Here is a 25,684-nt window from a genome sequence, read left to right as displayed (position 1 = left end):
CTCTTGGCTTCCTTATTTGACCACACCAAATTTCACTGCTCTTAGCAACTTTCCTCCATAGATGAAGGATCTGGGTGTGGCTGTTGTCCAAGTTCATCAAAGACAATAGAGCACAGGGAGCAGAAACAGCTCACCATACTGTATTTTAACTGAAATCAATTTTTTTTTACTCTTGATACCTAGCACAATGCTTGGCACAAAAGTAATTCTTAGTCAACATTTGTTAGATTAAGGGCAAAGGGCTATGTAACAATTCTGGGGCATATCCAAACTGTAATGTATAGTTTGTAAATAAGTGATTTGAACTGTTAAGGGGGAAAAAGGAAAGAAAACACAGACCTAAAATTGTATCCCTTGTATTAAAATCCCGTGAGATCAAACCTAGATTTAACACCCGGTCTAAATGCAGTTTCAACCTCTCCCAGAAGCATAATATTAAATAAGTCTGGAATTTTCTGGTCAAACACCAGTATGGAAACTTGTCACACTGTCCCTCCCCACCCCTCATAGAAAGAAAAAGTAATCTACATGATACAAACCCTCCCCTTTTCATTTCCCCAAAGAAAAGATGTCCTGGCACAAAACCCAAAAATAATCCTGTTTTTTCCTTTCACTAACAGCTCCTGTGGCCCACCCTGCTTCCTACAAACACCTTCTATTTTACACAGTTCCTCAGAGTGCCCTTCTAGTTGCTAGATGCAATGCTGCCTCATGCACAAATCACTTAATAAAACCAATTAGATCTTCCAGTTTATTCTGTTGAATTTTGTTTCTTTAATGCTACATGTGCTGTTATTACAGTAAATGTCAATCACTTTGTCCCTAGAGTCAGAATGTTTCTGAAATTATATATTTTCTTATTTCTTTAAATTCAGAGGCAAAATCCATGACAAAAGAAGTAACATGAATTTGATAAAGGACAGATTTTCTTGGTTATGGAAGGACAGAATAAATGGATGGAAATATTGTTTTAAAAATAATTCTTCTTGGCCCCAGCCAATTAGTGCAGTCAGTTAAGAGTGTCATCCCAAAATGACAAGGTTGCAGGTTCAATCCCTGGTTAGGGCACACATGGGAAGCAACCAAGAAAGGCATAATTCAGTGGAACAACTGAATGCTTCCCTTCCCTTCCCCCTCCCTTCACTTGCTCGCTCTCTATCTTGGAAGAAGAAGAAGAAGGATAAGGATAAGGAGAAGAAGAAGAAGAAGAAGAAGAAGAAGAAGAAGAAGAAGAAGAAGAAGAAGAAGAAGAAGAAGAAGGAGAAGGAGGAGAAGAAGAAGAAAAAGAAGAAGGACGAGGAGGAGGAGGAGGAGGAGGAGGAGGGGAAGAAGAAGAAGAGGAGGAGGAAGGGGGAGGAGAAGGAGAAAGAGAAGGAGAAGGAGAAGAAGAAGAAAGAAGAAGGAAGAAGAAGAAGAAGAAGAAGAAGAAGAAGAAGAAGAAGAAGAAGAAGAAGAAGAAAAGAAGAAGAAAAGAAGAAGAAGAAGAAGGAGGAGGAGGAGGAGGAGGAGGAGGAGGAGGAGGAGGAGGAGGAGGAGGAGAAGAAGAAGAAGAAGAAGAAGAAGAAGAAGAAGAAGAAGAAGAAGAAGAAGAAGAAGAAGAAGAAGAAGAAGAAGAAATTATCAATAAAAATTAAGACCTGGCCAGATAGCTTGGTTGGTTGGAGCATCATATGAGAGCACAGAGGTTGCTGGTTAAATTCCCCAGTCAGGGCACATACAGGAGCAGCTCAATGTTCCTGTCTCTCTCTCTTACTGCCTCTCTCTCAAAATAACAATAATAATAGTTCATCTTTCCCATTTGACTTTAATCACTAACTGATAGTGTGATTTATGGTATCACACAATAATTGTTTTAAAAGATTCACTTGGAAAATTGTAATAGCCCAGAAAATACCTCATTTAAAATATTTTCTTTGCTTTCTTTATGTTTTTTTTACACTTCACATGCCTGTCTTCTACAACGCACTCATCCCACCCTCTCATTGTCCTTTAGCCATTTCTTTTCTAAAGCATTCAGTCCTTTAATGCACAAAGTCTTGACAAAAGTGGGCTGGTAGAGTCTTTGAAGTCTGAAGGTTCCTTGGAAATCTAGCCTTATTGGTTTTTCCCAGTAATTTTTGCTATACATTTAACTAATAATCAGAGAAAACAAAGACAAGGAAAGTAGCCTCCTTCTAAGTCCCCTTCTCCAATGCTGACCATTTCTCTTGACCAAAAGTCCGCACCTTAATGTGCACTATAAACGAACATGCGACCACTCTATTTTTCCTTCCCTAAACCTCTTTCCTCCTGCTTTCATTATTAGCCCTTTTGCTGCTAATTAGCCCTTTCTCGTTAATTTCTTATGCTCCTAAGCAAGCAAGAGGATTTGTAGGTGCTTTTGCCTTTGGTATTTATCCTTCTAAATAAGGAAAACTTGGCTCTCTCTGAGAAAGAGGAGGAAGGGAGAGAGGAAAAGGAAAAGAAACTGGTACCTTCCATTAGATGCATTGCCTACAAGTTGACATCTATCACCAGACATTAATTTAAACTCTATTCAATCTTGCATCAATCTCAGAAATTTTCAAATAAGACTAGTCGTTGCTTACTGTGGAATGGGATTCACTAGCCACTTGCTTCCCCAACCTCTTCTAAAAGGTTAAAGCGTGCATAGATATGTTGATACTAAACCTTGCAGAGAAAAATGGAGCAACAGCCATTAGATGCTGCAGACATTTTTTTTGTCTTTTGACCCAGAACTTCTACTTTTAAGCATTTTTCATAAGGTGATGATTAAGGCGAAGGGGATCTTTGTTACAGTGCTGCCCTATAATATCTAATGAAAAATTAGAAACAACATAAATATCCAAAGATAAGTAAATTGTATGAATAAATAGAATGGGCTAGTAAAGACTATTATAAATACGCTATCAAAGAATATTTAATGATAAAAAATACTCAGTGATAAAAGATTACAAAACAGTATCTACAGTAAGATTCTTTGTGTTGTATGTTTAAGAACAAAATGTTCTTATAGCTGTCTCTGGAAGGACTTTATTTTATTTTCTGGAATGAAGCAATTTACAATGAGCAAGTACTGAATTAGTAAATAAAAAAAATGAACTATAAATAGTCATAAAATAATGAATAAGATGACAGAGTTTGGGTTTAAAACATATTGCAAGACCAGGTAAGTTATTTTCGCTGATTTTTTTTTTTACCAGTCTATCAGCCCCAACAAATGTTTACCAATCTTATAACAATGGACTTGAGCATATATGTTCTAAGTTATAACTCCTATAATATACCCTCAGTCATAAATGTCATGGAAATACAGAATCGGTTTCATATAAATTCTTGGAACCACTCTGTAAGGTTCCCTTATCTTTTTTGACCCTCTAACTGCCATGATAATTGAATTAAATTCTTGTCAAGTCCATGAAATGAGTATCTTTGAGTTCCTTTTAGAGAATCTCCATTCAGGACTTGGGTTATTTCCCTAACGATGAAAGGTTAGTAAGTTTAGAGATGAATATTAACTTATATTCCCAATGGTATACAACAAGACAGTTGCTGCCAAATCCAAGTTCCAACCTTTGTTTTAAAAAGTGTCAAAATCTTTAAAATTAATTGCCTTTTATTAAAAATTTGCAATTATCCCAAGGCCAGACATCTAAGGAATTCTATAGATACAGGCATATCTTCCCATTTCAGTTTAGGCATGCATGCTTGTAGCGAAGCCAGAACGGAAGTGAGCAAAGGTTCAAGGCAAACTGCTGTTACCTCTCTGAGTCTTCCTTGAGCTTGGTGTCCACACATATGGGTCTTTGCTCAGTTAGAGAGCACTCCTCAGATGTTTGTGGGATACATTTTTTTTTTTTTGACAGAGACAGAGGGTCAAAGATAGTGACAGACAGGGACAGATAAACAGGAAGGGAGAGAGATAAGCATCAATTCTTCATTGCAGCACCTTAGTTGTTCATTGGTTGCTTTCTCATATGTGCCTTGATCAGGGGGCTACAGCAGAGCAAGTGACCCCTTGCTCAAGCCAGCAACTTTAGGCCCAAGCCAGCAACCATGGGATCACATCTATGATCCCACACTCAAGCCAGACAACCCCGCACTCAAGCTGGTGAGCCTGTGCTGAAGCCAGTGACCTCTGGGCTTTGAACCTGGGTCCTCCACATCCCAGTGCAATGCTCTGTTCACTGCATCACCACCTGCTCAGGCTGTAGGGTACATTTTTATATTAGGTTATTAGTCTTTGCTGAGTATCTCCTCTAACTGGATACAAATCAATGGCAAGAGCTTAGGTTCCTCATTCCAAATTTGAAAGGATTTCTGCTCCTTCCTGAGTTTGTACTGAGGCAGAAGTGCACTTCCTGCATAACCCCTTTGGTTTCTTTTTTTTAAAATTGAATTTATTCAGGTGATGCTGATTAACAAAATTATACAGGGTTTAGGTGCACAATTTTACAATACATCATCTGTGCTCACCCTTCTAAATCAAGTCTCCGTCCATCACAATTTACACCTCTATTCCTTTCTCCCCCTCCCTACTCAGGCAATCACCACACTGTTGGCTTTGAGCTAAAAGAACTCAAAGCCCTACAATAGGAGCTGCCGAGTTATCATGAGCTTGGACTTTCTGTATTTCATATCATCTGCCTCACAGAAACTTTATGATGCTAAGAAAAAACAAATAGCAGAGCCACGGGGCATTATATCTGTGTGGACATGATAATACAATACACTCTAATGTAAGCTTTGATCTGTGGGTTAGTCATGAAAAAGCCTGGCCCCATCTCATTGATATGCTGAAGGATTGTAAAGAATCTTTAGCTTTCAAAAGTGATAAATGGATCATACTTCATTTTTATTTAGGCCATGATAATACCTTTAAACACCTTGGGATTGATCATATGATTTTGAATCTGGACAAAACATTCTCTGATAACTGAAGCAAAAAAGATAGTATTGAAAAGCCATGAGACCATTGAATAAGATATCTGAAGATAATTGCAAAGAAATAAAAGGTGTATAGTGTGATATGCAACCCCTATTTCTCTTGGGTTTGTCTTATCAGTATATGCAACTATTTGGATGCCTTGATAAGAAATAAATGAAATAACATTGAATAAAATAGAAGGTGATTTATTACCTAGCAGTGTCCTGACAGGAAAGAATTTAGGTCTGACCAGGCAGTGGCGCAGTGGATAGAGCGTCAGAGTGGGATGCGGAGGACCCAGGTTCAAGATCCTGAGGTCACCAGCTTGAGCGTGGGCTCATCTGGTTTGAGCAAAGCTCACCAGCTTGGACCCAAGGTTGCTGGCTTGAGCAAGGGGTTACTCAGTCTGCTGTAGCCCCACGGTCAAGGCACATATGAGAAAGCAATCAATGAACAACTAAGGTGTCGCAACAAAAAACTGATGATTGATGCTTCTCATCTCTCTGCATTTCTGTCTGTCTGTCCCTATCTATCCCTCTCTCTGACTCTCACTCTGTTTCTGTAAAAAAAATAAAAAAAAAAAAAAATAAAAAAGAAAGAATTTAGCCATTATTATACATGTTTATTTTCTTAGCATCATAAAGAATTTAGCCATTATTATACATGTTTGCATAAGAAAAACAGAAGGAGAAAAGGGGAAAATTGGGCAGTTTGAATGAATTTTACACTCTTTCAAGAGAATAGGCAGTAGTCTGACTCAGGCCGTGGAAGCATATCTGCTTACATTTATTTTAATGACACTTTAATAAATATTGTGACTTATTCTTTGAAGAGATGCATAGTTGCATTTTTCCATTGTAGAACTTTGAATGGATTCTAAGCCTAGTAGGTACTGAGGAAAAGACATTAGCCCTTTTTCTCTTGGCTTTTCTACCATACACCAGAAAGAATGGCTGCTTCATAAAAGGAAGATAATTTGATTTAGACTAGAAGCTCCCCAAAAGTAATTTTTAATGTACAGTATTCCATACACCATATATAAATACCATTACATAAAATGATAAAAATGAAACCTTCAAAATGCACATTTCTTCTCTTATTAAAAGAATAAAAAAGATGACATGTTAATCATTGAAAATTTCTAGTAATGCGCATGCAGTAGGCCCTTCTTAGTATCGAACTAAGGACTAAGCGTCTTTCGCATATTCTAGAATAAAGAATTCAGTATTTATTCTGCACCTCAATTTCACACCCATAATTTTAGGACGTATTCATTTCCTTGGCATAAAAATGATAACGCAGACTTCCATTTTCCAGCCCTTCATATAAAGAGCTTGGATGTCACCACGCCACTTTATAGCCGTTAAAAGCTGAACAAACTGCATAACTAACAACTTTTCTTAGCTCCATCAGAGAAGTGAGGTCACAGGGCCAACCACTGCTCCCAGATGTGGAGAGACAGACAGAGGGGGAATAAAAAGAGTCATGACCTACCAGAGCAGGAGCCCAGGAGGGAGGAAAACCTGAACCGCGATGACCCAACTGCGGGAGGCTTGAGAAGGACAAGTCTCTGGGAGGAGAGCAACTCCAGGGACCCCAGCACAGAGGGGCCCACACTTCTGTAAGTTTGAGGCCGCAAACTCAGAGCCAGTTCTCACAGAGAACAGTAGAGAAGAACCCCTCATGTTCCCACAGGGCAAGGGGGGAAGAAGCCATTTTGAAATACACCAGAATGCTCTGTTCCTCTTAATAAGGCCTAACCTCAGGTGAAACTACGTTACCAGAGCCTAGCTGCCCACAGGGAAGGCGGAATACCCGTCTCCAGCCTGCCTCACCCAACAGGAGCCAGAAGGGAACTCAGGAACACTCTCGTGAAGTTCATGGCCCAGGGACACAGGCTCAGCAACAGATGAGCCATCACAGGATTATAGATCACTTCCATGTCCCCACACCTTACCATATAGTACAGCTCCTGCTCACCCTAGTTTCTTTTACCTAATATATTATGTTCACCTGTCAACAAAAGTTATAAGACATAGTAAAAGGCAAAAGCAAAGTTTGAAGAGACGGAGCAAGCATTAGACCAAAGTCAGATATAGCATTGATGTTGAAATGATCAGATCAGGAATTTTACAAAGCCATGATTAATATGCTGAGGGATTTAATGGCAAAGTAGACAATATGCAACAACAGGTGGATAATGTGAGCAGACGTAGAAATTCTAAGAAAGAACAAAAAAAAATGCAGAGATTAAAAACAAACCACTGTAGGCCCTGGCCGGTTGGCTCAGCGGTAGAGCATCGGCCTGGCGTGCGGGAGACCAGGGTTCGATTCCCGGCCAGGGCACATAGGAGAAGCGCCCATTTGCTTCTCCACCCCCCCCTTCCTCTCTCTCTCTCTTCCCCTCCCGCAGCCAAGGCTCCATTGGAGCAAAGATGGCCCGGGTGCTGGGGATGGCTCCTTGGCCTCTGCCCCAGGCGCTAGAGTGGCTCTGGTCGCGGCAGAGCAACGCCCTGGAGGAGCAGAGCATCGCCCCCTGGTGGGCGTGCCGGGTGGATCCCGGTTGGGCGCATGCGGGAGTCTGTCTGACTGTCTCTCCCCGTTTCCAGCTTCAGAAAAATACAAAAACAAACAAACAAAAAAAAACAACAACACATAAACCACTGTAATAAATGAAGATTGTACTTACTGGGCTCAAACGGGACACAGCTCAGGAAAGCATCTCTGAGCTTGAGAATAGGACAGTAGAAACTTCTCAAACCGAAAAGCAAAGAGAAAGAAGACAGAAAAAAAAAACCCAATTTCTAATAGCTGTGGGATCACTACAAAAGGTATGACAGACACACAGTGGGCCTAGCAGAAGGAGAAAAGAAAGAGACAAGAAAAGAAATAATGTTTAGCCAATAATTCTGAGAATTTCCCTCAAATTAATGTCAGCCAGTCAATCACAGATGAAATGGAGATAGTTGGTGAAAGAGTCGAAAAATAGATCAATGGAACAGAATAGAGAGCCCAGGAAAGACCCCTGTAAGTACAGTTAACTGATCTTTGATAACAGAGCAAAGGAATAGAATGGAGCATGGTGTTTCTGACAAATGGTGCTGGGACAACTGAATATCCACTTGCAAAAAAAATCTAGACAAAGACCTTATACCTTTCACAAAAATGAACTCAAAATGGATCATAGACCTCAATGTAAAATGCAAAACTATAAAACTTCTTGATGATAACACAGGGAAAAACTGGATGGTTTTGGATAAGATGATGACTTTCAGATACATCATCAAGGTACAATCTGTGAAAAGAAAAAAAAGTGGAAGTTCATTAAAAACTTCTACTCTGTGAACGACAATGTTAAGACTAAAACAAGCGCAGACTGGGAGTAAAGATATCCGAAAGACACCCGAAAAATGACTGTCATTCAAAATATACAAAGAGCTTTTAAAACTCAACAAAAAAATAAACAAGTGATTGAAAAATGGACCAAAGATTTTAAAGACACCTCATCAAAGAAGATACACAGGTGGCAGATAAGCACCTGAATCATGGCCACAGCATATGTCATTGTGGAAATTCAAGTTACAACAATGAGATACCACCACACACCTGTTAGAATGGCCAAAATCTGGAGCACTGACAGCGCCAATTGCTGGTGAGGAGGTGGAACAACAGGAGCTCTCATGTGTTGCTGGTGACGATGCAAAATGGCACGGCTCCATCAGAGGACGGTTTGGCAGTTTCTCAGGAAACTGAACATACTTGCCATATGATCCAGCAGTGACACTCCTTCGCATTGACCCAAATGAACTGAAAACTTATGTCCACACAAATACCTGCACATAGATGTTTATAGCAGCTTCATTCATATTTGCCAAAACTTGAAAGCAACCAAGATGTCCTTCAGCGGGTGACTAGATAAACTGTAGTACATCCAAACAACATTGAGCACTAAAAAGACAGGAGCTATGAAGCCATGAAAAGACGTGGAGACCATCTTAAGTGCATATTGCCAAGTGAAAGAAGCCAATCCGAGCAGGCTAGATGATTCCGACCCTGTGACATTCTAGAAAGGGCAAAACTATGGAGACAGTAACACGATCAGTGGGTGCCCGGGAATCATGTGAATTCATTGTCCACCTTGATGCTGCCCTGGGAATCAGCCTACAGATGATCTCTCATGGGCCTCGGTCAGCAGGAAGCAGTGGTAAATAGCCGGACACAGGGGTTTTAGGGCAGTGAAACCATCCTATATAATACTACAATAGTGGACACATGCCATTATACATTTGTCAAAACCCAGAGAACGCCAAACAGCTAGAGTGAACTCTAATGTAAACTTTGGGTCATAATGACGAGTCAGTCTAGGTTCCTCACTTGTAACTCTGGGGCAGGATGTCAATACTGGGGAAGTTTTACACATGGGGGAGAAGGAAGTATATGGGAACTCTACTCTCTACTCGATTTTGCTGTAAACCTAAAACTGTTCTAAAAAATAAGATTCGTTCATTTATTTTTAAATTATATTTTACTTACTTGAGATTATCCCTGTGTTAAAATTATATTCGCTGTTTTTATAGCAGAATTATTCCAAAAAGGTTAGGACCTTTCCAGAAATTATCTCGTGGACACTTTTTTCCATCCTTTTTTAATCTGAATGAGGTCAGGTGCTGGAAACTCCAGGTGTCCCTGATATGGAGGAAGGTAAAGTGATTTTAGCAGATCTGCCTAGAAAGTTCATCTCAGAGCTGAACAGGTTAAATCAGGATTTGGGGCCACTAATCTCCCCCTTTTCATGGTTACATTTATGACCCCATCCTGTAAGAATCTATTGAGTAAACAATCAGCCTAGCAATATATTTTATGCCATTCTGCTAATTCCAGAAAATTTACATTTGTGTCTCTTCCTTCTTGATGCTTTTACAATACTAATTTTGGCAAATCCGAGTTTCAACAAAATATTTTAATAACTATTAAAGCTATTTTATGTTATTTTATAGTTGGAGATTTTAAATATTATGTATTATGTCAGTACTAGGGGGAAAAGTGTCAGTATAATTTCAAGTGCATAAAATAGAATTAAGTGAAATAAATTGCCTTGATCAAGATTACACAAGGTGCCTGGCCTGTGGTGGATAAAGTGCTGACCTGGAACTCTGAGGTCGCTGGTTTGAAATCCTGGGCTTGCCTGGTCAAGGCACATATGGGAGGTGATGCATCCTGCTCCTCCCCTCCTTCTCTCTCTTTCCTCTCTAAAATAAATAATAATAATAATAAAAGCTTTAGCCTGACCTGTGGTGGCACAGTGGATAAAACATCAACCTGGAATTCTGAGGTTGCCAGTTCAAAACCCTGGGCTTGGCCCTGGCCGGTTGGCTCAGTGGTAGAGCGTCAGCCTGGCGTGTAGAAGTCCCGGGTTCGATTCCCAGCCAGGGCACACAGGAGAGGCGCCCATCTGCTTCTCCACCCCTCCCCTTCTCCTTTCTCTCTGTCTCTCTCTTCCCCTCCCACAGCTGAGGCTCTATTGGAGCAAAGATGGCCCGGGAGCTGGGGATGGCTCCTTGGCCTCTGCCCCAGGCACGGGAGTGGCTCTGGTCGCAACAGAGCGACACCCCGGAGGGGCAGAGCATTGCCCCCTGGTGGGCAGAGCATCGCCCCCTGGTGGGCGTGCCGGGTGGATCCCGGTCGGACGCATGCAGGAGTCTGTCTATCTCTCCCGGTTTCCAGCTTCAGAAAAATACAAAAAAACAAAACAAAACAAAACAAAAAACACCTGGGCTTGCCTGGTCAAGGCACATATGAGAGGTGATGCTTCCTGTTTCTCCCCTGCTTCTCTCTCTTCCTCTCTCTCTCTCTCCTCTCTAAAATGAATTAATAAAATCTTTTAAACAATTTTAAAAAAAGATCACATGAAGTGTCAATAGTGGAAATCTGTTAGCAATCTTAACAACTTCACATTCACTCTTGTTTCTGTCATTTGCAAATGATACTAATTTGGGTATCATTTTAAGTCTATTCCTCTCAGTCCCAGAAAGAATTGGCAGTAGCCACAATAAAAGCCTCATCTATAGCACTGCAAAACTAGACAATGAAGATAGTGAGGTATATAGAGAGAAGGTAAGATAAGTAAATATGGAGGCTTAAATAATGTCTGTGACTAACCATCAAATGAGATCAGAATTCTTTAAATACAGGAGCAAACTCTTAGCATGATAAGGCAATGCTTGGAAGAGATGGGGTGGTCTGTATGTGGTGGATGGGAGGAAAGGCAGGGAGGAGTTCCAGGAAGGGTGAAAGGATCCTTCCTAGACTAGCAGAGAGAAATCAAATCAAACCTCTATAAGTTCTACTTATACATGCTATAAGACTTCTGTTCTAATCCACGAAGCGATGGTTCTGTACAAGCAACACTCCACTTCTGCATGCTTGAAGTAACAAGATGCTGAGAACAGCTGTGAGTAAAAATGTCAAGAAAAAAATCTACTGCAACCAGAGGATTTTGTTTCTGGTGGATTACACCCATAAGAGCTGAAGTCACCAACCAGCTCCGTGATTAAAGGGCAGTAGCTGCTTCCCAGGGAAGTTGCTGGTTTTCTCCATCCTCTGAGGTTTTCTTGGAGAACTTGTTTTCCCTTAGCCTCTGAACCAGCTTCTGACAATATAAGATTCTGACTATAAAGTAGAGAGTCTAGTTTTTTTTAAAGTGAATAATTCATTTTGTGTTTTTACCTCCCTTGCCAAAAATTATTGGCCCAAAAGAACTCATAAAACTCAACAACAAACAAACAAACAATCCAATAAAAAAAATGGGAAGAGGACATGAACAGACACTTCTCCCAGGAAGAAATACAAATGGCCAACAGATATATGAAAAGATGCTCATCTTCTTTAGTTATTAGAGAAATGCAAATCAAAACTGCAATGAGATACCACCTCACACCTGTTAGATTAGCTATTATTAACAAGACAGGTAATAGCAAATGTTGGAGAGGCTGTGGAGAAAAAGGAACCCTCAAACACTGTTGGTGGGAATGTAAAGTAGTACAACCATTATGGAGGAAAGTATGGTGGTTCCTCAAAAAACTGCAAATAGAACTACCTTATGACCCAGCAATCCCTCTACTGGGTATATACCCCAAAAACTCAGAAACATTGATACGTAAAGACACATGTAGCCCCATGTTCATTGCAGCACTGTTCACAGGGGCCAGGACATGGAAACAACCAAAAAGCCCGTCAATAGATGACTGGATAAAGAAGATGTGGCACATATACACTATGGAATACTACTCAGCCATAAGAAATGATGACATCAGATCATTTACAGCAAAATGGTGGGATCTTGATAACATTATACGAAGTGAAATAAGTAAATCAGAAAAAAACAGGAACTGCATTATTCCATATGTAGGTGGGACATAAAAGTGAGACTAAGAGACATTGATAAGACTGTGGTGGTTATGGGGGAGGGGGAAAGGGAGAGGGAAAAGGAAAGGGTGAGGGGGAGGGGCACAAAGAAAACTAGATAGAAGGTGACAGAGGACAATCTGACTTTGGGTGATGGGTATGCAACATAATTGAACAACAAGATAACCTGGACATGTTATCTTTGAATATATGTATCCTGATTTATTGATGTCACCCCATTAAAAAAATAAAATTATAATAAAAAAATAAATAAATTAAATTAAATTTAAAAAAACCAAAAAATTATTGGCCCATATACACATCTTCTGGTTATCTTATTTGCAAAGACATATGCACCCCTATGTTCACTGCAGCATTATTCATGGTAGCCAAGACATGGTGACAACCAAGTGTCCTTCAATAGAGGATCGGATAAAGAAGATATGGTACATTTATACTATAGAATACTCCCTAGCTGTTAGGAAAGATAAAATGCTGTCATTTGTGACAACATGGAAGGACCTTGAGAATATCATGCTAAGTGAAATAAGTCAGTCAGAAAAAGCAAAGAACCATACAATTTCACTCATATGGGGGGTGTATAATTAAAACTCATAGACACAGACGATAGTATGGTGGTTACCAGAGGGAAGAGCGGGTCGCAAAGGGTAAAGGGAGCCAAATATATGGTGATGGAAGATGACTTTGGGTGGTGGGCACATAATCCAATATATAGTCTATATCAGAGAAATGTACACTTTAAATTTATATGATCTTATTAACCAATGTCACCCCAATAAATCTGATTTTAAAAAAATAACTAAAATAAAAAATGTAAAAATTGAATAATTCAGGATTTAAACACCCAAGTAAATGTTTTCCTTGAAGTTACCTTTGATGGTGATAAGATTAGTCTAAGAGATGCTGTCTTGGCTTCACTCAGTCTGCCTTTAGAACCAGTAACAGTCAAAAAGGAAATTTGTCTTATATTATACAATACATAGAGTTACACAATAATGCTTTAATAGATTATGCTTAATCTTTAAGGTTTTGTTTAATGGTAGGTACGACGACTTTTTACTATTCATGTACTTAATACTGACTTTTGGTTTTAAAGTGTCTAAAGCATTTTATAATGTCCTTATATTTGTTTATTTAATCAAAATCACATAATGGAACCCTAATCAGGTGCTGAACTCATATAAGAATCAGTTACCCTACTAAGGAAATGGCACTCCTTTAATAACCAAAAGACATTTTCTCATAATTAATATAGCCACATGGCTCCTCATTCCAAGTTTAAGGGTACTCATTGGTAACTACGTTATACTTTTTTTCCAAAGGAAAATAAAAATAGTTTGAGCCTCAGCATATTTTTTCCTTCCTTTATTTTTAAAATAACACATTCTTTCTAGAGATCAACATTTCAGCTTAAGCTGTCAGGTTTTCTTTTAACATCTCAGACAAGTAAAAAAAAAACTCCTAACTTACATTCTAGTACTTTTAAATTATCTTTGTCTAGTGACTCAGCGATAGTTAATTTTCTGCCAGAAATAAAATCTACCTGCCATACAAATAAAACATTCAGGACTTTATAAAAAAACAAATTGGCAGCCACGATTCAAGCATAAAGAACAACAGTTGCTTTTATCAATGCCCAGCTATTTAGAGAATAGAAATAGTAAAGTGACTCTTTTTAAACTAGTGCACTATGAAGAAAACTGTCAATCCAGTTTTTATGACATAGTCATTCATTTTTAATGCTCTCTGTTAGTTGGGCCTCCATCTTGGAACAAGTCTCAAGTGTGTTCTATTACAAAGTTAAAGAACTCGGTACATAGTTATAAACAATGGAATCATTAAGTAGCTTTGGGCATAAGTGCGTTTTTTCTGAATGACAATTCAGAATTAAGTTGTCATGCTAAGAGTTTATATATTATAAGGAACACAGGACCCTTGAATAAAGTCATCCTTCAATTCAATGCTTTGCAGGAAAGACACTAACGAGAAGAGACTTCTTCATGGCCAAATTAGCCTGAGGATCTTTTAAGAAAGAAAAAATTCAGTTCCTATTATCTTTCTCTGGTAAAATGAGCACATCAGAAATGTATATATTTGAGAAGACAACTCATGGTATTTTCAGTAAATAAATGCTAACTGGAATGTATAAACATAATGGGCCTCAGTTTTTCTAGATGTAAAATTAAAAGGTAAGAGAAAATGTCCTCTTAGCTCCTTGTTGAATTAATGTCAATGTTTTGAGATCTGGTCCCCTGCATGGACCATCAGGAATCAGGGTTGTTGTAGCACAGTAATGTGCTGAAGCAGCTCACGTTGGCTTGTGAAAGCCAATTGTTAAATGTTCAGGAACTCTGTGATCCAGTTGTTAAATACCAGCATTATTAAAGTTAAGGTATACATATGTACTATATAGTGATTTATATTTTAAAAAGTAACACTTAAAATTTAGCAATTTAAATTATTTTACTACCTTTTACTATTAGTTATGCCATTGATGTTATTACATTTATTGTGACTGTATTGTGGAGATGCTATGTAATGCTGTTGTAAAGCCAGCAGCCACGGCCACCATCACAGCCACCTGGCTCATGCAGGTTCGCATTTGATTTGGACAGACGGTAATAAAACAGTGGAGCCAATAACTGGTCAGCCATCAGCTTTAATCCTAGCTCGCACCCAGTGGGCGAGAAATACACACAGTGGGAAGACACTTCCCTTTCCATTCAGGGTTCCCAAAGCCACTGACTCATCCAAGTTTCCTAGAATCAAAGATTTCTACCTCACCAGCATTATTCACTTCTGTTCCCCATCTCCTTCTCTCTGCACAAACTCTGCACAAACTGACTTCTCCCTCAGCTCTCTATCATCTTGGCTGCCTCTCCTCCCCTCCACATGGCCTTTCTCTGCTCTTCTCTCTAATGCTAATCTCAGGAGCTGAGAGAGATCAAGCTCCTGGTCTGCCCCATTTTATAGTGTAGAAACCAAAACCTTTAATCCAATATACAAACAAGGAAGTCTCTGGTACAAAGCCACTTATGATGAGAAAGCCTTAGTCTTAAAACTAAGCCTTAGGGCAGGGGTCCCCAAACTACAGCCTGCGGGCCACATGCGCCCCCCTGAGGCCATTTATCCGGCCCCCACGCACTTCCGGAAGAGGCACCTTTTTCATTGGTAGTCAGTGAGAGGAGCATAGTTCCCACTGAAATACTGGTTAGTTTGTTGATTTAAATTTACTTGTTCTTTATTTTAAATATTGTATTTGTTTCCATTTTGTTTTTTTACTTTAAAATAACATATGTGCAGTGTGCATAGGGATTTGTTCATAGTTTTTTTTATAGTCCGGCCCTCCAATGGTCTGAAGGACCTTGAACTGGCCCCCTGTGTAAAAAGTTTGGGGACCCCTGCCTTAGGGTATCACAACCCTGCCTGCTTACAGCCTGTCCCCCACACCCAATGCAAACTATAAGCGAGCAAACCTATATATCATATTTACAAACTTATTTGACCAATAGCTGTGCTACTGGGCATCTCTTCCTAACTCCACATCCAGTGATGTCATGTTTGTGGCTTCAGGTTGGCCAGGGTGGGAGTACTTATACCATAGCAATGGGAAAACGCTACAAATCAGTGCCTTATAATTTTTTTCAGAGAGCTGATTGTTAAACATTGACCTGCATATCAGGAGGACCACCAGGCTGAAACCAAGGAAAGGAGGGAGCCGTGGATTTCAGTGAGAGAACCAGAGTTCATCTGAAAGTAGGCTACACGTTTGCACACAGCAGATTCCACAAGGTCTAGTTTTACCTAGGTACACCTGGGTCGTGTATTCTCTTTAGCTTGGTGCAAATCTGGTCCTGTGAGGAAGACAGAGAAGGAAAGGGTCTCCAATGGCAAGTACAGTTCTAAGGAAATTTAGGTTAGGCCAATGGGAATCTTTGAGTCAAAGACACCCCAGTGGAGTCCCTCATTTTACATAGTACGGTTTTGCTTAGTTTCCCTCTGGCACTCAAATTAGTTACTGAAAGCAGCCTCTTGAGAGCATGACTTTGGCACACACGTTACAGGAGTAGCCACAGGGACAAAGGCAGAGATGGGGGGAGGTCAGGGAAGAAGATGGTGGGGGCTGGAGGGAAAAGACCAGCAACTGGTACAACTTGGCTGTAATATACAGTTCATGGGAGCAGAGAGCGAGAGAAGTCGATTGTGACATTTTCCAATTAAAATGCACTCTCTAGCAATATCCTGGCAATTTCAGATTTATATATGAAAAACACAATGAAAATACTCTTCACATTCAAAACGTCTGGACCTGGGGCTCCTGGCTATGTTGTTAAAGTATCAGAAACCTGACTTGACTTCTGCAATGAAAGAAGAAAACATTTTCCTAGGTAGACAAGCTCTTGCTATCCTATCCTCCTTTAGATTGCCAGTTTCCTGAATTTGCAGTTCTCATCATAAATTACTGCAACTGTAGGATGAAACAGAAGGAGCAACATTCCCAAGTCACCTAAAAAGAATGATGAAGAAGAACAAAGCGAAATCAGCATTGCCAATGTTAGCAGAAGCCATTATTCATTCATTCATTCATTCATTCATTCATTCCAACAAACAGTCAATATTTATTGAAACCCCTGTCATGTTCCATGCCGCAAACCAGTGCGGCTAGTAATTCCAGGTCTTGAGGGAGAATGGTGCAGAATTAAGAAAATAGACTCACCGAGAAAAGAGGATGGGATTGGGAGGCCTCTGCAATGCTGATGGCAGGAACAGAGCAGAGAGAGCCCCCGGTCTGCTTTATTATATAGCATAGAAAATTAAAGCCTTTAAGCCAATATACAAATAAGAAAGTCTTTGATACAAAGCCATTTATATGAGGCATAAATGGTATTCCTCATAAGAGTGCACCACCCTCCATCATGCAACAGTCAAGGGTGTGGGGAAAAGCTTAGTTTTGAGATCTTAGTATTAGAAGGATGTTGAAAAGATCTTAGTATTAAAAGGGTGGGAAAGGCTTAGTATTAAACTAAGCCTTAGGCTATAAGGACCTTGCCAGCTTACAGCCCATTTCCCACAGTTTCAGGTACTATTGAGTGTTCCTGGTGATACAGCATTAACCAAATGAAAAAAAATCTTGCCCACATGGAGCATACAATCTATTTGGAAATACAAACAATAAAGAAAGAAAGAAAAAAGTTAAGTAAGATATCTCCAGATACTCAGCCTCTAGAAGACAAGCAGGATAATAGGTATAGGATAATTCTGTCCTATACGGTTGATCAGGATAGGCCAGGGGTCCCCAAACTATGGCCAGTGGGCCGCATGTGGCCCCCTGATGTCATTTATCCGGCCCCGCCGCACTTCCGGAAGGGGCACCTCTTTCATTGGTGGTCAGTGAGAGGAGCACATTGACTATCTCATTAGCCAAAAGCAGGCCCATAGTTCCCATTGAAATACTGGTCAGTTTGTTGATTTAAATTTACTTGTTCTTTATTTTAAATATTGTATTTGTTCCGTTTTGTATTTTACTTTAAAATAAGATATGTGCAGTGTGCATAGGGATTTGTTCATAGTTTTTTTTATAGTCTGGCCCTCCAACGGTCTGAGGGACAGTGAACTGGCCCCCCTGTGTAGAAAGTTTGGGGACCCCTGGGATAGGCTTTTCTCTAGAAATACGGTGTGTCTGTAAAGTCATGGTGCACTTTTGACTGGTCACAGGAAAGCAACAAAAGACAATAGAAATGTGAAATCTGCACCAAATAAAAGGAAAACTCTCCCAGTTTCATACCTATTCAGTGCAGTTCGATGTGGGCTCATGCACAGATTTTTTAGGGCTTGTTAGGTAGCTATCCCGTATAGCCTCTACAGACTCGTCACTGACCTATGGCCTACCAGAATGAGGTTTCTCCACCAGTTCACTGTCCCTCAGACCATTGGAGGGTCAGACTGCTGGTTTCCTTCAACTGCTTAACCCACCAAGTAATGTTATTCCTATGTGGTGGTGCTTTGTTATAAATGCGCTGATATTCACGTTGCACTTTGGTCACGGATTCGAATTTAGCGAGCCACAGAACGCACTGAACTTTCCTCTGTACCATCCACATCTCAACTGGCATGGCCGTGGGCTGCTCCGCTGTGTGTATACACGGTGTTACATCATCATCTGCACATGCTTACATGCTGCCAGATCATCCTACAGAAACTGGGAGGGTTTTCCTTTTATTTGGTGCAGATTTCACATTTCTATCATCTTTTGTTGCTTTCCTGTGACCGGTCAAGAGTGTACCATGACTTTACAGATACACTGTACTGATTAAGCAGCACCCGAGATTTGAGCTTCCCCTTTCCTTTTGGAGACTACACTTTGACTCCCCCTAGTGTGGCCCCCTCTGACTAAGAAAAATTTCACACAAACTGACAAAACCTCCACTTGACACTGACCTCATTTCTATTTACCATCAGCTCAGGAAGCAACAGATGTTCTAGACAAGCACACTGAAAGCAGGATCGTCTGTATCAGTTTCTTAGTTCCAGAAGCAATTACATAAAAAAAAAAAAATTCCTCCCAATATTTTGGAAGAATGATAGCAAATTTTTAAAAATAATAATAGCTAGAATGCCATGGATAGGTAGGCAACATCATAAGGAGAGTTAAAAAGTTTTTTTAAGAAACAACATTTGTTCCTTCTGCATTTTCTCCTCAAAATATAATTAAGTGTGAAAAATTTAAAAAGTTCTTGCATTTCAAGCATTATTATCTTGAATTATTAAATTTCATCCAATTTTAGATAATTTGTTAATACATAAAACGTCAGGGCACAGAAAGAACTAAAACCCTCTTATTTATTGTTACACATGAGATTTAGATATTCAGTCTGAAGCAAAATAATTAATCATTTTGGCTTTTCTCTACAGGTGCCTGTATGATTAAATTATTATATGAAATAAAAAGATAATTATAGTCAAACCAGGTTTACCAGCATTCCGCATGAAATAGGAAGTAAGTATAAAGTCAGTCCTACAATATGACTTCCAACATGGGAGCATGATGACAAATACTAGCTCTGCTCTCAGTACTCCTCTGTGGTGTGGTACGCTTGGGAGAACTCAAGCATGGAAGCTAGCAATAAGCCTCCAAACCTGCCTGTAATGTGTAATGACTACCCTGTCAATAAACGTGGGATTTTATTTACAATCACTGAATTCTTTACCTTAATTTTAGTATGGCATCTTAAGTACTATTCTAAACACTTGGGAAGCAATGTCTCAAGTCCCTGATCATGGCTGGACCTTCAGAGAGCACAGTGTTCCTGTCTGTTCCCCTGACTGTCCTGTTGTCCAAGATGCAGCTCAAGTGAAACTAGCCCACATAGCTAGGCAGAAGCCTGGAACATAAAAAGGCTCAAGCAGCATTAGTTCGGTAGTATATTCTATCTTGTGGGGGTTTTAGTAGAGGTTACAGGTAATTTATGGACTTTGAGCTCTACTTCTAGGTATTTACAAGATCTCTTATGTCAGGGATCTCTCAATCATACACCAATCATTAAATACACCATGGTAGAAGGGTCACTTTGTGGCATATGTGGCTTTTTCTATTGTTTTATCATCCATAAAGAAGTCCAGGCCATGCACACAGGATGAAGTACTATTCACCATCAGCCAACAGCTTATAGCAGTTGAATTACAGTCTTCATCAGGAAAGGGGAGAGCTCTAATCTTGGCTGCTGATCACGGCTTCTAATTCTGAGCACATTTTTGCTGATTCTTTGATAGCAATTCAATAGAAAATGATAAACTTGTGCTTTGGGATCTGTAGCTTATCCTGTGCCAGTCTATCACACGGAGGCTCCATCTTTTCTTCCTGTTGCCACTGAGTCTTCCGGGTTAATTGGGACAGAGGTCTCTAGCAGCATGGAGTGGGAGCTAGTTAACGCTGCTGTCCCGTAGCCATCTGTCTGGGGCAGAGGGACAGCTGATGCTGCAGGAGCACAGTGGGCAGCTACCCAACCCAAATTTTCAGACAGGCTTGCTTTTCCCACCTTGGCCTCCCCATTCCTTCACCTGCCCTATACTCTCTCTATTTAACCTCATCTCCTTTCCTTGGGAAGCATTCTGCTTGGATCACTGAACGTCTATTCATCTATCCTTAAGAGTTCAGAGAGGCTGCCTGGCTGTGTCTCTGTATACTTTTTCCATTACTTCTGTTTCATTAACCCAGTGGAACCTTTCCTACCTGAATGAAAGATCTGAATATCTGGAAGGTTCGCACTGTAGAAGAGCAGAGTTACGGGAGCTTTCTTCTAGTATTTATTGGATGACGGTGTCTCCATGGTTTCTTTCTCTCTCCTCCTGGATCAGTCTCTCCTGTTCCTCTCACCCATGATTACCAGTTTTGGAATTTTACTCTTGATTACATTTCTTCTTCTAAAACATGAATTCAATCTCAGCAGTTACCAAACTCTTTGTTTTCACATTCCTCTTTCAAATTTTTCAATTGGGAAATCATTATTTTCAATGCCAGGACTTTCTCTGGTCCTATAATTATATCCCTTGAAAAGTTTTAATCGTATTTTTATCTAGGTTTTCTTCCACTGCCTATGTAATTACCTCCACTTCCATAATAGAGGTTTATGGTAGTTTTCCAATTGAGCTTTTCCTTCTACCAGGTCTGCAATGTTCTCTTCAAGTGCTGTGTGACTGTTCTCTGCCTATTTATGTTAATAACACGCTGGTTTTCAGCATTTCTGGGGAGCTCTCTAGTCCTTCCTGTGTGCTGACAGTCAGAGCAGGGATTTTTCCTTCAGTGGCTAGCTGGCAATCTTCTTTGCCTCTCTGACTTTTTTTTTAAGTGAGAGGAGGGGAAATAGTGAGGTAGACTCTGGCATGGTCCCCACCCGGGATCCACCCGGCAACCCCTGTCTGAGGCTGATGCTCAAATCAACCGAGCTATCCTCAGCATCCGGGGCTGACAGTCAAACCAGTTGAGCCACTGGCTGCGAGAGGAGTGGAGGGAGAGAAGGGGGAGAGGGAGAGGGAGAGGGAGAGAAGCAGATGGCCACTTCTCATGTGTGCCCTGACTGGGGATCAAACCTGGGATGTCTGTATGCCGTGCTGATGCTCTATCCATTAAGCAAACCAGCCAGGGCCCCCTTTGCCTGCCCTTATGTTGATGTAAGTGGCAGAAGGCCTCTCAGTTCATAAGTCCAAGTCTGATCTTAGCCCAACATGGGAACATCCGTCCTGTGATAGCATGATGCAAGGGACAGCTCTCTCTCATTGCTGCATGATGCACAGCAGACATTCTCCCTGCATCGTCTCTGTGTATCTCCAGGGTGGCTGGCTCTCCCCACACACCCTCTCCACGTTCCTCCAGCACCTTCCACTTATGTTTTGTCCCCTACCTGCACCTTCTTTCAGAGACTTGATGTCTCACTGTGTGTGGAACCTATTCAGATTGCCAGTGTCAGCCCTTGGCTGTTCTGGACAGCTGTATTTGCCAGATGAGAGTGCGAGGCCGGGCCCCCATCCTCCCAGAATCCCACATCCAAGCATTTTAAAAGCATTCACAGCCCTGGCCGGTTGGCTCAGTGGTAGAGCGTCGGCCTGGCGTGCAGAAGTCCCAGGTTCGATTCCCGGCCAGGGCACACAGGAGAAGCGCCCATCTGCTTCTCCACCCCTCCCCCTCTCCTTCCTCTCTGTCTCTCTCTTCCCCTCCCGCAGCCGAGGCTCCATTGGAGCAAAGATGGCCTGGGCGCTGGGGATGGCTCCTTGGCCTCTGCCCCAGGCGCTAGAGTGGCTCCGGTCGCAACAGAGCGACGCCCCGGAGGGGCAGAGCATTGCCCCTTGGTGGGCGTGCCGGGTGGATCCCGGTCGGGCGCATGCGAGAGTCTGTCTGACTGTCTCTCCCCGTTTCCAGCTTCAGAAAAATACCAAAAAAAAAGCATTCACGATTCATAGGAAGATAACATATTACTAGAATATGTAATCATATTATATTGTTTTCCTAAATTATTACTCCAGAAATAAAATATGTATGGAATTTTATAGTTATAAAAATAGATCAAGATATGGTCACATGGATATGTAGATTTTATAATAGTCATTAAATGTTCATTTCTGATTTACCAGCCTCATAACTCATCTGGTTATTGCAACCTAGATCATATTATTGGCTAATTTTTCATAAAAGTTATATAGCTAACATTTACCAGCTATTTACTACCCGTCAGGCACTAAAGTGTTTTTATAAAGTTATTAAATTCTCACAAAATCTTTTGAAATAGGTACTATTATTTTCACAATAATAACTATAGAAACCTAGGCCCAAAGAAGTCAGGTAACTTACCGAAGTCATACAGCTAGTAAGATGCTTCATTTCCCTAATAAATACTAATAATGAGCTACTTGGAAAGAGCATAGGTCTTATAGTTCTCTGCATCCCTGGCTGTACTTGGCACTCAGGCTCTCAGTAAATAGACAGTAATTGAGAGAAGAAGCAATGCTTTATTCATATGTGATACCTAGAATGCAGTGCTAGAAAGTGAATGTTTCAAAAATGTTTTAGTTATAAAAAAAAAAAAAAGCATTAACTGGCTACTGAGATTTTAAAAAACAAATCCACTTAAGATAACCTAAAGCTGCCTGACCAGGTGGTGGCGCAGTGGATAGAGCGTCAGACTGGGATGCCGAGGACCCAGGTTCAAGACCCCGAGGTCGCCAGCTTGAGCGTGGGCTCATCTGATTTGAGCAAAGCTCATCAGCTTGGACCCAAGGTCGATGGCTTGAGCAAGGGGTTACTCAGTCTGCTGAAGGCCCATGGTCAAGGCACATATGAGAAAACAAACAATGAACAACTAAGGTGTCGCAACGAAAAACTGATAATTGATGCTTCTCATCTCTCTCTGCTCCTGTCTGTCTGTCCCTGTCTATCCCTCTCTCTGACTCTCTCTCTGTCTCTGTAAAAAAAAAAAAAAAAAAAAAAAAGATAACCTAAAGCTATTTATAGAAGACCTATCAGCCACTAACCTGGGTTCCAGGAATCTAAATATGAATAAAATATTGCCTCTGTCCTTAAAGAACAAGAAGCCTGAACAGAAAGCAGATACATAGCAATTAAATATAAGAAAATAAAATTGTTTTTTAAATGTATATTTAAAGTGGTATTGGGACACATATGAAGAAATATTAATTTTTCCAGTAAGATTATAAGTTTTTTCTTCTCTCTAATTAATAATAGAAGGAAACATAGAAATAAGCACTACTTTAAAGTATTTCTGTTAGAGGCCCTGGCTGGTTGGCTCAGTGGTAGAGCATCAGCCTGGCGTGTGGAAGTACTGGGTTCGATTCCTGGTCAGGGCACACAGGAGAAGCGCCCATCTGCTTCTCTACCTTCCTCCTCCTCTCTTTTCTCTCTGTCTCTCTCTTCCCCTCCCGCAGCCAAAGCTCCATTGGAGCAAAGTTGGCCCGGGCACTGAGGATGGCTCCATGGCTTCCACCTCAGGTGCTAGAATGGCTACAGTTGCAACAGAGCAACGGCCCAGATGGGCAGAGCATCGCCCCCTAGTGGGTATTTTGGGTGGATCCCGATCAGGGGCATGCAGGAGTTTGTCTCTCTGCCTCCCTACTTCTCACTTCAGAAAAATACCAAAAACAATAAAATAAAATAAATAAACATTCTTTTTGAGAAAAAAAAATGAAGCCTGCCCTAAATACTAAATTAAAATAAACAGAAAAGGTCAGTTTGCCATACATCAATAGTTAATAAACAAGTACCCATCCATACCACATGATTCACGCTTGCATATCTCTGTACACTTCCATAACATAAAGCCTTTAAGACCAAAACATCTCTTAAATGTTTATTTTAAATACTAAAGACATTACCCAGAGTTACAAAATTCTTTATTTTAAGAAAACGTAAACTTAGCTTCCCCTCTGTGGAGAGGGCCCATCGTGGGCCTCGGTCTCTGTGTTGGTGCCGGACATGCTTTGGGAGGACCAGAATGTCTGCTTTGACATATCCTGGCAACAAATGCAAAAAAGATCTGGAGAAGTCTTTATTGTTTAGATTCGGCTGAAGACATCAGAGGAAATACTCGGGATAGAGGTAGACTCTCAGCAACAAAGTTAAGAATTCTCTGGCAGTCTGGCATTATCCAGAGTCAATCATTCTGTTGGTGACAACTGCATATTGAATATTACAACAAGGACTGCTACCTCTAAATTATGAGGCCTACCTAAAGCTCTTTATATACTAACAGAATGAAAGAGTGCCTGTTTTGAGTTTATATTCACTAATTTGGTTCCTGGAAGTTCTAGACTTTTTACTTGTATGATTGCAGTACACACTGTATATGAAACTTTTTAAAAAAGTATCATGATTTTAAATGGAGAAGTGCACCAATTCACAAGCAACTAAGATTACAAGAACATGCATATGATAAAAATCAACGGAGTGTAGAATTTATCCAACAATCAGGGAAATTTAGGGGTTTTGTTTGTTTTGCGAAAGAGACAGAGGAAGAGAGACAAGATACAGGAACACTGAGGCGTTGTTCCTGTATGTGCCCTAAAAAGGGATCGGACTTGCAACATCTGTGCTTCCGGACGATGCTCTAACCAACCGAGTTATCCAGCCAGGGCTTGCTTTTTTATTACCAATGTGAAAATTGTGTGGCATGCAAATACAGTGACAGTTTTAACATCAGTATACCATATCTGCAGGTTCAGTCAGTAAAGATTAGAGAGTTACAATTTTATTTAGCTCTTGTCATCAAAAGTTCTCAGTAAAGGGGAGGATATTCTCTTGGCTTTAAAATAAATCTTGTGAAAAAACTATAAGTATCAGTTAAGGAAATCAATTCATTTCACAAAGTCTATGCTGCCAGTCCTATACTTGGAGTGGATTGTGAACTGGAAGAAAAGCCACAGCCCCTTGAAGCTCTGACAGTTAAACAAATTCAAGATGATGTAGAAACAGACTCTGATGATCACCTGGATGCTTTTGTGGTTTATTTTGCTGATGACAATAAGGAACAAGATTGTGAACCTGTATTTTCAGAAGAACAGGGGCTTGCAATAGCTGAAAGATGGATTCGCTCTTCAGGGACTAGTGAGTTGATCTTGAGTTGAGTGGGACTGCTATTTAAAGACATCTCAAGATTCAAGATACTAGCTGCCTGCTGTAAGGCATGGAATAGTTTTTACATTTACAGAAAAAGCTTTTAAAAAAGAGTTTTTTAATGATTAAGGAGAAGCTTATTTATCTAAGATTTTACTGTCAGTATTTTAGAAATTATATTTAGAATTGTACTCAAAATGGATCTAGTTTGTAAA

General features: G+C 40.4%; 1 pseudogene; it reads left to right on the top strand.

Annotated features, from left to right (window-relative positions):
• The first annotated feature begins 9,007 nt into the window (after positions 1-9,007).
• Positions 9,008-25,469, top strand: LOC136335690 (Bardet-Biedl syndrome 5 protein homolog; annotated as a pseudogene).
• Positions 25,470-25,684: the final 215 nt, after the last annotated feature.

This window comes from Saccopteryx bilineata, chromosome 4 (genome assembly GCF_036850765.1).
Source record: "Saccopteryx bilineata isolate mSacBil1 chromosome 4, mSacBil1_pri_phased_curated, whole genome shotgun sequence".
NCBI classification, from domain to species: domain Eukaryota; kingdom Metazoa; phylum Chordata; class Mammalia; order Chiroptera; family Emballonuridae; genus Saccopteryx; species Saccopteryx bilineata.
The sequence above is the reverse complement of the archived record's forward strand: the minus strand, read 5'-3'. Positions and strand labels throughout refer to the sequence as shown.